Source organism: Pseudochaenichthys georgianus, chromosome 6 (genome assembly GCF_902827115.2).
Source record: "Pseudochaenichthys georgianus chromosome 6, fPseGeo1.2, whole genome shotgun sequence".
In the NCBI taxonomy this organism is placed as follows: Eukaryota; Metazoa; Chordata; class Actinopteri; order Perciformes; family Channichthyidae; genus Pseudochaenichthys; species Pseudochaenichthys georgianus.
Window position 1 is genome coordinate 45322949 of NC_047508.1, and position 12295 is coordinate 45335243.

Consider the following 12295-nt stretch of genomic DNA (forward strand, 5'->3'; position numbering starts at 1 on the left):
CTCATCTAAAAACCCTCCGACACACACCTCATCCGAACCTCTTCCTACACACACCTCATCGACACACACCTCATCTGAACCTCTTCCTACACACACCTCATCTCCAACATACACTGTATCTACACACACCTTATCTGAATCTCCTCCCTCACACACCTCAAACACTTCTCCTGACCCCACAGAGGATTCTCCCCCCACCAGTCTCGACCCTCTAAATGGAGAGTTGGAGTCATGTGATGACCAACGTCCGTCAGAAAAATAGGGCGGGGCTTCCTGTCCCACCTCCATCCCGACCAATGGACGAGGAGAGTCAGGTCGTGGAGGTGGTGAATGAAAAGGAGGAGTAACCAGCCGTCTGGTTTCTCCTACCCTCGATGTAAGACTGCAAAAGCCCTGAGAGGCAAACGAGGAAATACGAATTATGGGAGGGTTTTTTTTTTCAATCCTGGTCTAAAGTTTTCTCTCCTGTGTTTATGACTTAAAAACAGGTGGAAAATAAAAGTTTTTGCCAGGATTATCTCCTTAAAAAATCTTCTTTAAATACTCAAAATAGTGCTTTATTAATTAAATGTAGTTTTATTATTAAAAATCGAAAATATATTAGTATTTCTATTAATAATTACTATTGTTTAGAAGAATTGCATAGTGATAATATTGCTTTATTTAATAATAATAAAGCATTATTTTACATTTTTAAAGCGCTTGTTGTAATACTCACTTTGGCCACCAGAGGCTCCAATTTGGCACACCACTACCAGCTGATTAACGCAGATTAAAATACATTTATAGCCCAAATAAAGGCAGTACAGTATTATAACTTGACTTGCAATAGCCTACCAGTATTTGGAGAAACTAAAACATCATAAATACTTTAATATTCAGAACGTAGCGTAGTGAGCACACCTATCAACCTCTTGCGGCCAAAAACAGTATTACAACAACAAAGACCTAAACAAAAAAATTATGAATCACCTTCCAAATCTTATTTTTCCTCCGGTTTTCAACATTTCTTTCAGATAAATTATCTTGACAAAAGCTTTTCCTGGCAACAACTTTATTTGTAACCCTTTAAATCAGACATACATGAGAAAACGTATTGGATCAGACTTTAGAATATGGATCGACACGCTTTCTGCTCATGCAGAGGCCAAAAACTAAAAGCACACAGTTTGATATCAGAGAATGAAGCTGCCTCTTATAGTCGCTGTATCTCCGGTAGAAAACCACTGACTGTTGATGCTTATGACTGTATTTTAATCCATTTGATTCCAACATGTTTGTGTAACTGATCCTGCATTGAAGTTTTTCAAGTTTCTGCAGAAATGCAATTGGATCTCGTTGGTCTTATCCACCAGCCGGGATAAAGTCCTCCTCTCTTCTCTTGAGTTTGAAGCACTTTCTTGGCTCCACAAAATAAGAAAAAGGGATGCAAACGGACATGAAAACGGTTTGCTTTAGAGTTCAGCCGTGAGCCTGTAGCTCTGTCAGACTTTAGTGGGAAAACATGTAGTTTTACTTGAAATGTTCAGTGTTCAAATGTTGATTTGAAGTTTGGTTTGTTTGATATTTTTCCCCGTTTAACATCCAACTACTCCATTTATATTTTTATTAGGATTATTTTTAATTTATTTATGACCCCTTGTCTTGTGTTCAGAGAGGTAGATTTTTTTTTTCCTGAATGTCAAAAATGTGTGTTTTCTGCTCAGATATAGTTCAGGTTAAAGGATCACACTGCTGGTTTTTAATGTTTTATATCCCATTAAATACAAAAAAATGTTGCATCAATGCTTCTAACTATTTATAAAATCATACTGAAATATTTTGGGTTAATTCCCTTGTTTTACAATAAAAGTCTTACTTTGATTTGAAAAATGCTGCTGATTTCTTTAGTTATTTTCATATAAATATATTCATTTATTTCACCAGAAACCTGTCAGCAGTGAGAACTCTTCTGAAACCCCCCCCACACACTTCTTCTACTAAAGCCCCTCCCACACACACTTCATCTACTAAAGCCCCTCCCACACACACTTCATCTACTAAAGCCCCTCCCACCACACACTTCATCTACTAAAGCCCCCTCCCACACACTACTAAAGCCCCTCCCACACACACTTCATCTACTAAAGCCCCTCCCACTCACACTTCATCTACTAAAGCCCCTCCCACACACACTTCATCTACTAAAGCCCCTCCCACACACTACTAAAGCCCCTCCCACACACACTTCATCTACTAAAGCCCCTCCCACACACACTTCATCTACTAAAGCCCCTCCCACTCACACTTCATCTACTAAAGCCCCTCCCACACACACTTCATCTACTAAAGCCCCTCCCACACACACTTCATCTACTAAAGCCCCTCCCACACACTACTAAAGCCCCTCCCACACACACTTCATCTACTAAAGCCCCTCCCACACACTACTAAAGCCCCTCCCACACACACTTCATCTACTAAAGCCCCTCCTACTCACACTTCATCTACTAAAGCCCCTCCCACACACTACTAAAGCCCCTCCCACACACACTTCATCTACTAAAGCCCCACCCACACACACTTCACCTACTAAAGCCCCTCCCACACACACTTCATCTACTAAAGCCCCTCCTACTCACACTTCATCTACTAAAGCCCCACCCACACACACTTCATCTACTAAAGCCCCTCCCACACACACTTCATCTACTAAAGCCCCTCCCACACACACTTCATCTACTAAAGCCCCACCCAAGGCAAGGCAAGTTTATTTATATAGCACTTTTCAACACAAGGCAATTCAAAGTGCTTTACAAAAAATGAAAGACATTAAGCATTAAAAAAGAAAAGCTAATAAAATAAACATTAAAAGAAAAAATACATGGATAAAAGTTACAGTGCAGTTTAAGATGTGAATAGTTCAATTAAAAGCAGCGACAAAGAGAAAAGTCTTCTTGCTGGATTTAAAAGTAGTCAGAGTTGCAGCGGACCTGCAGGTTTCTGGGAGTTTGTTCCAGATGTTTGGAGCATAATAACTGAACGCTGCTTCTCCATGTTTAGTTCTGTCTCTGGGGACAGAAAGCTGACCAGTCCCTGAAGACCTGAGAGATCTGGATGGTTCATCATTTAGCAGGAGGTCAGACATGTATTTTGGGCCTAAACCATTCAAAGCTTTATAAACCAGCAGCAGTATTTAGAATCTATTCTTTGAGACACAGGAAGCCAGTGTGAAGACTACACACACTTCATCTACTAAAGCCCCTCCCACACACACTCCATCAACACCTCACCTGTATCTCCTACACACACTTCATCTCCACACCATTTGTTAAGGATATCTTTGGCAGTAGTTTCCAGCATATCAAGGGAATAAAAGTCACCAAATACATAATGGATGAAGAATTATGGGCTCAAATGGATATTTAACAAAAACATAGGATTTATTTTAGAGCAGGCAAAGAATTTAATAAGAGGAAATAATTATTCTTTTTAATTCCTCCTTAAAAAAAAAATAGGTTAATGTTTTTGTTTTAATATGTGTGAAATGATGTGCTCTAATTCCATTGGTCATCGGTGATGGAAAACCGAGTATTCGCTGAGCCTTCAGTTTGGTCCTTTAACATTAGATGTTCAGTGCATTACAACGAAATGAAGCGTCTGCAGAAACGTCTCCGTCAGTGTTTCTGTTCATAATAATGTCACATGTTCATGTTATTTGTTTCGGTGAGGATGAAGCTTCAGACTCGATGTGTTTCGTCCATTTTGTGTCCATTGTTTTTCACTTTAACATGAAAGGATGTCGAAGCCGCTAAACTGCAGAAGTCGAGCCTTAATTATTTTTGTACCACTGGTTTTATTTTTACGGTTTTGGATGTTTTTTTAAATGATGTGAATGTGCCTTCTTTAATTCACACCTTGATAATACATATAATAAATCATTGAGACTAATTTTATTATGAGATTGACGTTTTTGTTCCGGTTTATATTAACAGTATGTAATGAAAACATTGGCATGGCTTTTAAATGATAAATCAAATGAATAACAAACAATACAACTTTATATCTGAGACATATTATATGTTGTTGAAAATGAGTATAATAGGAGCAATATGTTTCACACTGAGTGGATATTTTCAGCTCCCGCTCTGTGCACACCGCCCACTGGCGCCCCAGAGCTGCCCCATGACGTCACCGTTTACATCGCTGATTTGCTCCCCAACGGCAGCTCACAACAACAACAACAACAACAGCGTTGGGTCGATGATCGTGTTGCTTTTAATCACACGAAGCCAGAATAAATTGAATAACGACTTCTCCAACCTTATGCTTTGCTCCAGAGTGCCGTGGTTCATTGTTTATTCATGTGTTTCTGCAGCATTTACCGACCGCTGCAGTGCTGCTCTTCCACGGGAGTTTATTCTCCCGTTAGCTCCCGGTTAGCTCGCACTGCAGCGGCCGCTCTAAAGTATTCACTGTCCGACTCACACAAGCAGCTGATGCATATCCCCAGTTCCCCTTAGCCTAAGTGAATGTGTGTCAGTCTGAATTGACGCTGTTTGGTATCACAACGTTGTTATGAAAGTTTCTCTGGTATAAAACGGGTGATGTTGGCATAGCAACCGAAGCTAAACTGACTACTTGCATCCAATAGCTGCAATAATACAAAACAACACGTCTGCCTCTCTCCACAATGATCGATAACAGCGAACGGATGGTCAAAGTAAGGCACAGATAAACAGAACCACACGAAGCCTGGTTAGTGCTGCCTGACTTTATAAAGTGTGTTTATAGGCACTACTGCTTGTAGGCAGGCTGACAGTCGACCCATGGGAGGTGGGTTTAGTTTCCTGCACGCCTCGACGTAAGAGAGACGTAAGCGACGTCACCTCTTAGCTCCAAAGCTCTTGCCTCTGGACCGACAATTTTTTGGAGCTGGAAATGAAGCGGATTCCGGAGCTAAGAGCCGGCGCCGCTCCGGTGTGAACAGGAAAACCCGGCGCTTTTCAGGCTCCAGCTCCGAGCCGGAGCTGAAAAGGCGCTGGTGTGAAAGGGGCAAGTGGGGAGGAACCGTGAATCTGTCAAACCACACACTCGCTGTGAGACAGTGGTGAACCGTGTCACAACTGGACCTTCTGTCGACACACCCCCCAGTTAATGGGAGAAATACGATAAGATAATACGATAGGCCGATTGTCGAACCTCAGATTGAGGAGGAACAGCTTTTTACTCTCGCAAGGATCCTGGAGGGGGCCTGGGAGTACGCTTATCCGGTCTACATGTGTTTTGTAGACTTGGAGAAGGCGTATGACCGGGTTCCCAGGGAGTTACTGTGGGAGGTGCTGCGGGAGTATGGGGTGAGGGGGTCTCTACTCAGGGCCATCCAATCTCTGTACTCCCAAAGCGAGAGCTGTGTCCGGGTCCTCGGCAGTAAGTCGGACCCATTTCCGGTGAGGGTTGGCCTCCGCCAGGGCTGCGCTTTGTCACCAATCCTGTTTGTAATATACATGGATCGGATTTCGAGGCGTAGTCGTGGGGGGGGGGGGTCTGCAGTTCGGTGGACTAAGGATTGCACCACTGCTTTTTGCAGATGATGTGGTTCTGATGGCTTCATCGGTCTGCGACCTTCAGCACTCACTGGATCGGTTCGCAACCGAGTGTGAAGTGGCTGGGATGAGGATCAGCACCTCCAAATCTGAGGCCATGGTTCTCAGCAGGAAACCGATGGACTGTCCACTCCAAGTAGGGAATGAGTCCTTACCCCAAGTGAAGGAGTTCAAGTATTCACCATGACTGCATGGCAGCCCTGTGGGTTTTATAACTAACTGCAGCCTGATGCGTGCTTCTTAGAAATGACCAGTCTGACACTGAAACTAATGACATGAATGCATGAGTTAAAGAAACTCTTAATCTCCTATACTTCACATATCTACACATTGAGACATTACAAATCCCTCGTAGACATTAATTCATTACTCTGATTAAACACACATTGGATTTTCCAGTGGTGAAAGTGATTAAGGGCTACTCGATCTGAATAATGAAAACAAGTTATTTGAAAGAAGAATTCTACTGTAATAATTGTGAAAACTCAAAATCACAGAGAAGCCTGAATGTGGCCCGGAGAAGAAAGTGTCCATCTTTGCTTTTATACATTTGTATCAGTAAATAGGATTAAAGCAGGGAAAGCAGTAGAAATGCGACATTACATGTAGGGGAAACAGAGAGTTGGTTATTAGAGGGTCTGTGGGGTGTAGAGGGACTAGAATAGACTCAAAGTAAACCACTTGTTACAAAGATGAGTTAATGTCCTCCCCAGAGAGTGACACGCGCTCACTCACAGAGCTACACTGAGAGGAGGAGCCACACTGAAACAGGAGACCTCACAGAAACGAAAGTGAAAGTTAGTGTGAGCAGAGCTGCGGTCCAGACAGCGTCTCTGTTTCTCTGAATAAACTACTGAATCCAGCAGCTTCTCCTCAACCACACAGCAGAACCTCTGCCACACTGGTGAGTGCACTACAGACACACACCGCCTCACTAAACACGAGACGAAGAACAGGAACAGCCAGGCGTGCTAACAGCTAACTAGCCTAGCTCAGATTGTTTGGGAGGTCTCTTTTTGTGTAGTCTGTAAGGGCACGACATTTAGATGTAAACGGTGACGGTTTTCTTAGTCTCATACGTGTTTAAAAGATCTATACCTATATGTATATGTATGTTTAGGTTTTACATTTCAGAGGGCAAAAGGTGGATTTGCAAATGGTTAAGGACTGGGAGGTTTTATGGTGGGAATGTTTAGAGAATGTCTAACAGAATGTTTGGGTAGGATTAGTAGACTGTTTTCTTTCTTCTACATAGTGGGAATGTGAGCTGTGTTCGGGGTGCAGAAGACCCTCTTTAGCCTCTGAGGGTGAAGCTGCTCTGTTCCTCCATTTTAGATCGTATTTGACTTTCTTTATTACTTTGTTAAAGACAAAATTTCTACATGACTCATTTATCAGTTTCTCTGAAGGGAATTATAATTTCTACTACAAGCAGCAAAGCTGATAATTGACAATGTTTCAACATCAGGTATAAACTCCAAACCTCAGGAATTCCTCTCGGGGACATTTTTTAAGAAGCCCTATTATGCTTTTAGGGTGTTTCCCTTTCCTGTAGTGTTCTATAGGTTTCTGTGCATGTCAATGGTCTGCAGAGGCTAGCATCCATGTGCTCCTTCTCTTTGAATAACTATCACGCAGCTAATAGCCACATGCTTCAGTCATTTAAAGGTCACTTATTATGCAAAATGCACTTCTTGATGTCTTTTATACTTGTGTGTCCCCGGTGTGTAAGGAGACTCACAAAAGCCGCGTTCACACTGCGGTACTTTTCCCACAAAGGTTCATGCGAACTTAGTTCATGCGAACTCTTTAGTTCTCATGAACTAAGTACAGATCGCGTTCACACCAGAATAAGTCCCTGGGGGTGAATTAGGCAAATGAAGCCGCTGACGTCACTTCTTCTTCTTCTGCTTTGGGTTTCCTGGCAGGCCGCAAATCACTTCACGGCGTATACTGTCGCCCAAATTCCCCGGCCGGAAGTCCCCGGAGCTGGGGACTGGCAGCTTCTACTGAAGCCTTCCGAGTAAATCGCCAGAACGCCTACACCTCCTCATCTCCACCGCTCCCATGTTTTATTTTGTTTTGCCATAAGTTAGTCTCTCTGCGTTTCTGCGCTGGGCTAATGCTAATGCTAATAATGCTAATGCGAGGATAATAAAATGGCGGCTTCACAAAACTTTTTGGGAGTTTTACGGGGCGTGGTTTGCAATCCGCCCAGCCAATCAGGAATATAGCTCTTTTCTCACAAAAGAGCCGCTCGAAAGTCCCTGCTCTCTAGCAGGGACTTTCGAGCGGGTAAAAAGGTTCGCATGAACTACTTTTAGTACCGGCTCTTTTTGGTGTGAACGCGATCATGAACTAAGTTCGCATGAACCTTTGTGGAAAATTAACCGCAGTGTGAACGCGGCTAAAGTGTCAGAAAAGACAACCCTCTCTCTTTTCCTCTTTATCCAAATCTCTAAAAACGGAGGAACAACGGAGCTGATCCAGATTTGCTGCGGTCATGACGACATTACAAAAATGTCCCAACCTATAGTCCCCTATAAGAAACGTTGCTATCAGAAACAATGCGTGACGTGTTTTGGAAGTAATATGGTCTGTATTTTCATTAGCAAGCATCGCTAACACTCAGAGCTAACCTGTGCTGGAGAGAGTGTGTGAAAAGTAGGAAATAAAAAGGAACTCACCTCGTGGTAAACCTGAGAGAGAAAGAGCATTTGAGTTCCTCCATACTGTTTCAGAAATAATCCTTGACTTGGTTTTGGAACATAATATGGCGTTTAATCACGGCAGCATTTAGCTGAGTTTCTGCCGTCTCCTCACTCCTCACTACCGGGTCGCCGGTTCAAGTCCCCGAACAAACTTAAAGTATGGAGTGGAATGCTACTTGGAGAGGTCCCAGTTCACCTCCTGGGCCCTGCCGTGGTGCCCTTTAGCAAGGCACCGGACAACCCCCCCACTCCCATTGCTCCCCGGGCGCTGTACAATAGCTGCCCACTGCTCCTAGTACTAGGATGGGGTTAAAGCAGAGAACAAATGTCACTGTGTGCTCTGCATGTGTGACCATTACGGCCCGTCCACACGGCGGCGTGTGTTGAAGCTTTGAATGGAGTGACGGCACGCTTTGCCGAACTGCATTGTGGTTCCGTCGCTTCGCTTTGCTCGCTTCAAAAGTTCAGAAAAGTTCAACTTGTCAAGCTTCAAAGGAAGCGGAAGATTCATGTGATTGGTTGTTGGTCGCGCTCCAGACACGCCCACCGGCAAGCTTCAACGCACGCTGCCGTGTGCACGTACCGTTAAAGAGGGTTTCATCCCTCCAAATTCAAATTCTTCTATTTAAAGCTACGGACCATGAATCAGCACTTTTGTAACAGGGCTGGAATAGAGTGTATGAGGCATGGCTACAATAGGTGTTCTGTTTGGTATTTGGAGCAAAACACTTCAGAGACATGTTTTGGATAGATATGGCCTATAACATATTGTTCAAACATAGCATAATAGGTGACTGGTAGCAGGCAGGGATCACAGGCTACGATTAAATATATTGTGATGCATTAGGCTTTTCAAACAATGTAAGTGAAAGCATTGCGACATGCAGAGTCCGTTTAATGAGTCCATAGGCTTTTACTGTGACAGAACAAAGGTGGATGTGTTGTTTATGGGACCACCGCGTTACAGCAGGACATTCAATTCAACTGTAAATGATCTATCTATGTTTAACACATTACGGATAGTATTTCACTTTTAAAGCAAACAGTGAACTTTAGTGTCAGCTTTTTACATACAGTATGCATACCGTATTCTCTACTACATGTTGTTTAAACTTCGTTTTTTTTGGTACCCATTTTGTCCCCAGAGAGACATGTCTGCTGCCAGCTGTCTGCTGACTGAAGATCAGTTTCTGTGCTCCATCTGTCTGGATGTGTTCACTGATCCAGTCAGCACACCATGTGGACACAACTTCTGTAAAGCCTGCATCTCTCAACACTGGGACAGAAATGTCCCGAGTCAGTGTCCCAACTGCAAAGAGGTGTTCAACATAAAGCCTGAGCTGCGGGTCAACACGTTCATCTCTGAGATGGCTGCTCAGTTCAGACGGTCAGCTCAACAGAAAGCCAGCAGCAGCAGCTCAGAGCAACACGTTGTCAAACCAGGAGAAGTTCCCTGTGACGCCTGCCACTGGAACCAGACTGAAGGCCCTGAAGTCCTGCCTGGTGTGTCTGGAGTCCTACTGTGAGACTCACCTGGAGCCTCACCTGACAAGAGCAGGCCTGAAGAAACATCAGTGATCGACCCTGAGAGAACCTGGAAGGCAGGATGTGTGTGAAGCACGATAAACTGCTGGAGCTGTTCTGTAAGACCGACCAGGTGTGTGTCTGCATGCTCTGCACCTATTCAGAGCACAAGACACATGATGTTGTTCCTCTGAAAGAAGGATATGAAGGAAAGAAGGCTGAGCTGGGGAAGACAGAGGCTGAAACTCAGCAGATGATCAGAAGAAGAGACGACTGAAGATCCAGGAGATAAATCGCCTCAGTGGAGCTCAGTAAGGAAGGAGCAGACAGAGAGATAGCAAGATGGTGTCAGGTCTTCACCGCTCTGAAGGAGTCTGTTGAGAGAAGCCAGGCCGAGAGCTCATGGACACCATCAAAGAGAAGCAGAGAGAGGACAGAGGAACAGGCTGAAGGCTTCATCAAAGAGCTGGAACAGGAAGTCTCTGAGCTGAAGAAGAGAAGCTCTGAGGTGGAGCAGCTCTCAACGCTCTGAAGACCAGCTCCACCTCCTCCAAAGCTTCACGTCCCTGAACGCTGCTCCCCCCACCAAGAACTGGACAGAAGTCAGGGTCCGTCCACCTTCATATGAGGGGGACTGTGGGGAGAGCTTTGACTCAGCTGGAGGAGACGCTCAGGAAACAGATGAAGAAGCTGCTCGAGGTGGAGCTGAAGAGGGTCCAGCAGTCTGAGGTGGAGGTGAAGAGGGTCCAGCAGTCTGAGGTGGAGCTGAAGAGGGGTCCAGCAGGTCTGAGGGGAGCTGAAGAGGGTCCAGCAGTCTGAGGTGGAGGTGACTCTTGATCCTGATACAGCACATCCTGACCTCATCCTGTCTGATGATGGAAAACAAGTGAAAGATGGTGATGTGAGGAAGAATCTCCCAAACAATCCAGAGAGATTTGATACTTATGCTTGTGTCTTAGCAAAGCAGAGTTTCTCTTCAGGAAGATTTTATTACGAGGTTCAGGTTAAAGGGAAGACTGACTGGGATCTAGGAGTGGCCAGAGAGTCGATCAAGAGGAAGGGAATCATCCCAGCGTCTCCTCAGAAAGGTTACTGGGTGATAGGGTTGAGGAATGAAAATGAGTACAAAGCTTTTGCTGGTCCTCCAGTCCGTCTCTCTCTGAAGTCTCAGCCTCAGAAGGTGGGGGTGTTTGTGGATTATGAGGAGGGTCTGGTCTCCTTTTATGATGTTGATGCTGCAGCTCTGATCTACTCCTTCACTGGCTGCTGCTTCAAAGAGAACTCTACCCATACTTTAGTCCTTGTTACAACAATGGTGGTGAAAACTCTGCCCCTCTGATCATCTCTCCTGTCAATCACACCGAGTAGAACAACCCTTTGATTTTCTACAGAAAAATTCACTATCACTAAATGTAATGTATTCAACGGGGAAGTACAGTGTAAACATTGTTATTTTTTCAGAATCTGATCAGAGATGTTTTACCTTGATGATACAAATAACTGATGAATACTGATGAGTATGTTCTAATGTAATCTACTTTAATCTACGGATTGCACTACCTGCTGCCATGACTCACAATGATCAGAAAACTATTTACTAAAAAATAAATATTTGCCACTTCTTACAATTCTGGGTGAAAATGTTTATATTTTATAAGTTGTGTGTTTCATACGAGCTTACATAACTAATGGAAGTCATGCACTCCTTTTTCATTCAGTAAAATACTGTGTATATACATGTTTCTTTTTTAAATGATTTTTTAATTATTATTACATGTTACTTGTTAGATGCTTTTATCCAAAGCGACATACATACTCAATACTGTGGACAATTGTCATTTTTCTGACATGTTTTAAAAGGGTAGATTCAGGATTCATGCTTTAATTACAGTATATTGGTACAACATGTATTGACAGTTACTTGTGTTGAGTCTATTTTTTATATAACATTACAAGGTTGATTCTTATTATTACATGATAGGCTTGTTGTGCTCATGAGATGTTGCTATGACTATGGAATAAATAGACACGATCACCAATCCCAGGTTCTGGTGGGTTGGATACGAAACGAAGGGAAAAGTCTTAGAGAAAGTTTAGCTGCATTTTAGAAATGTTGCAAAGACCAGGTGCAGACAAAGAGTTATTGAGACCAGGAGATCGCCCTGACCTTGAACAGTGCCAAATGTTTTTTACGTTTCGGTTTCCGTACAGAGATATATTAAAGGTGGGGTAGGTAAGTTTGAGAAACCGGCTCGAGATACACTTTTTGTTATATTCCCGATAGCAATGAATATCTGAAGTGCTTGACAAAAATCCATAAAAAAAAGTCATCTGTGGAAGCCGTAGTGCTGTAAAAAGCACGACCAGTCATCTGAGCCGGCCCAGCTAAAGTAACTGGATGGCCTACCTGCCTGTCAGCCTTCCATCTGGGCACACACTTATCTGGTGCCCTCATTGGTCATGTGCGCGTTCGTG

The 12295-nt window shown here is 43.6% G+C and overlaps 1 pseudogene; it reads left to right on the plus strand.

Annotated features, from left to right (window-relative positions):
• The first annotated feature begins 6367 nt into the window (after nucleotides 1-6367).
• LOC117448384 (E3 ubiquitin-protein ligase TRIM21-like) lies at nucleotides 6368-11415 on the plus strand (annotated as a pseudogene).
• Nucleotides 11416-12295: the final 880 nt, after the last annotated feature.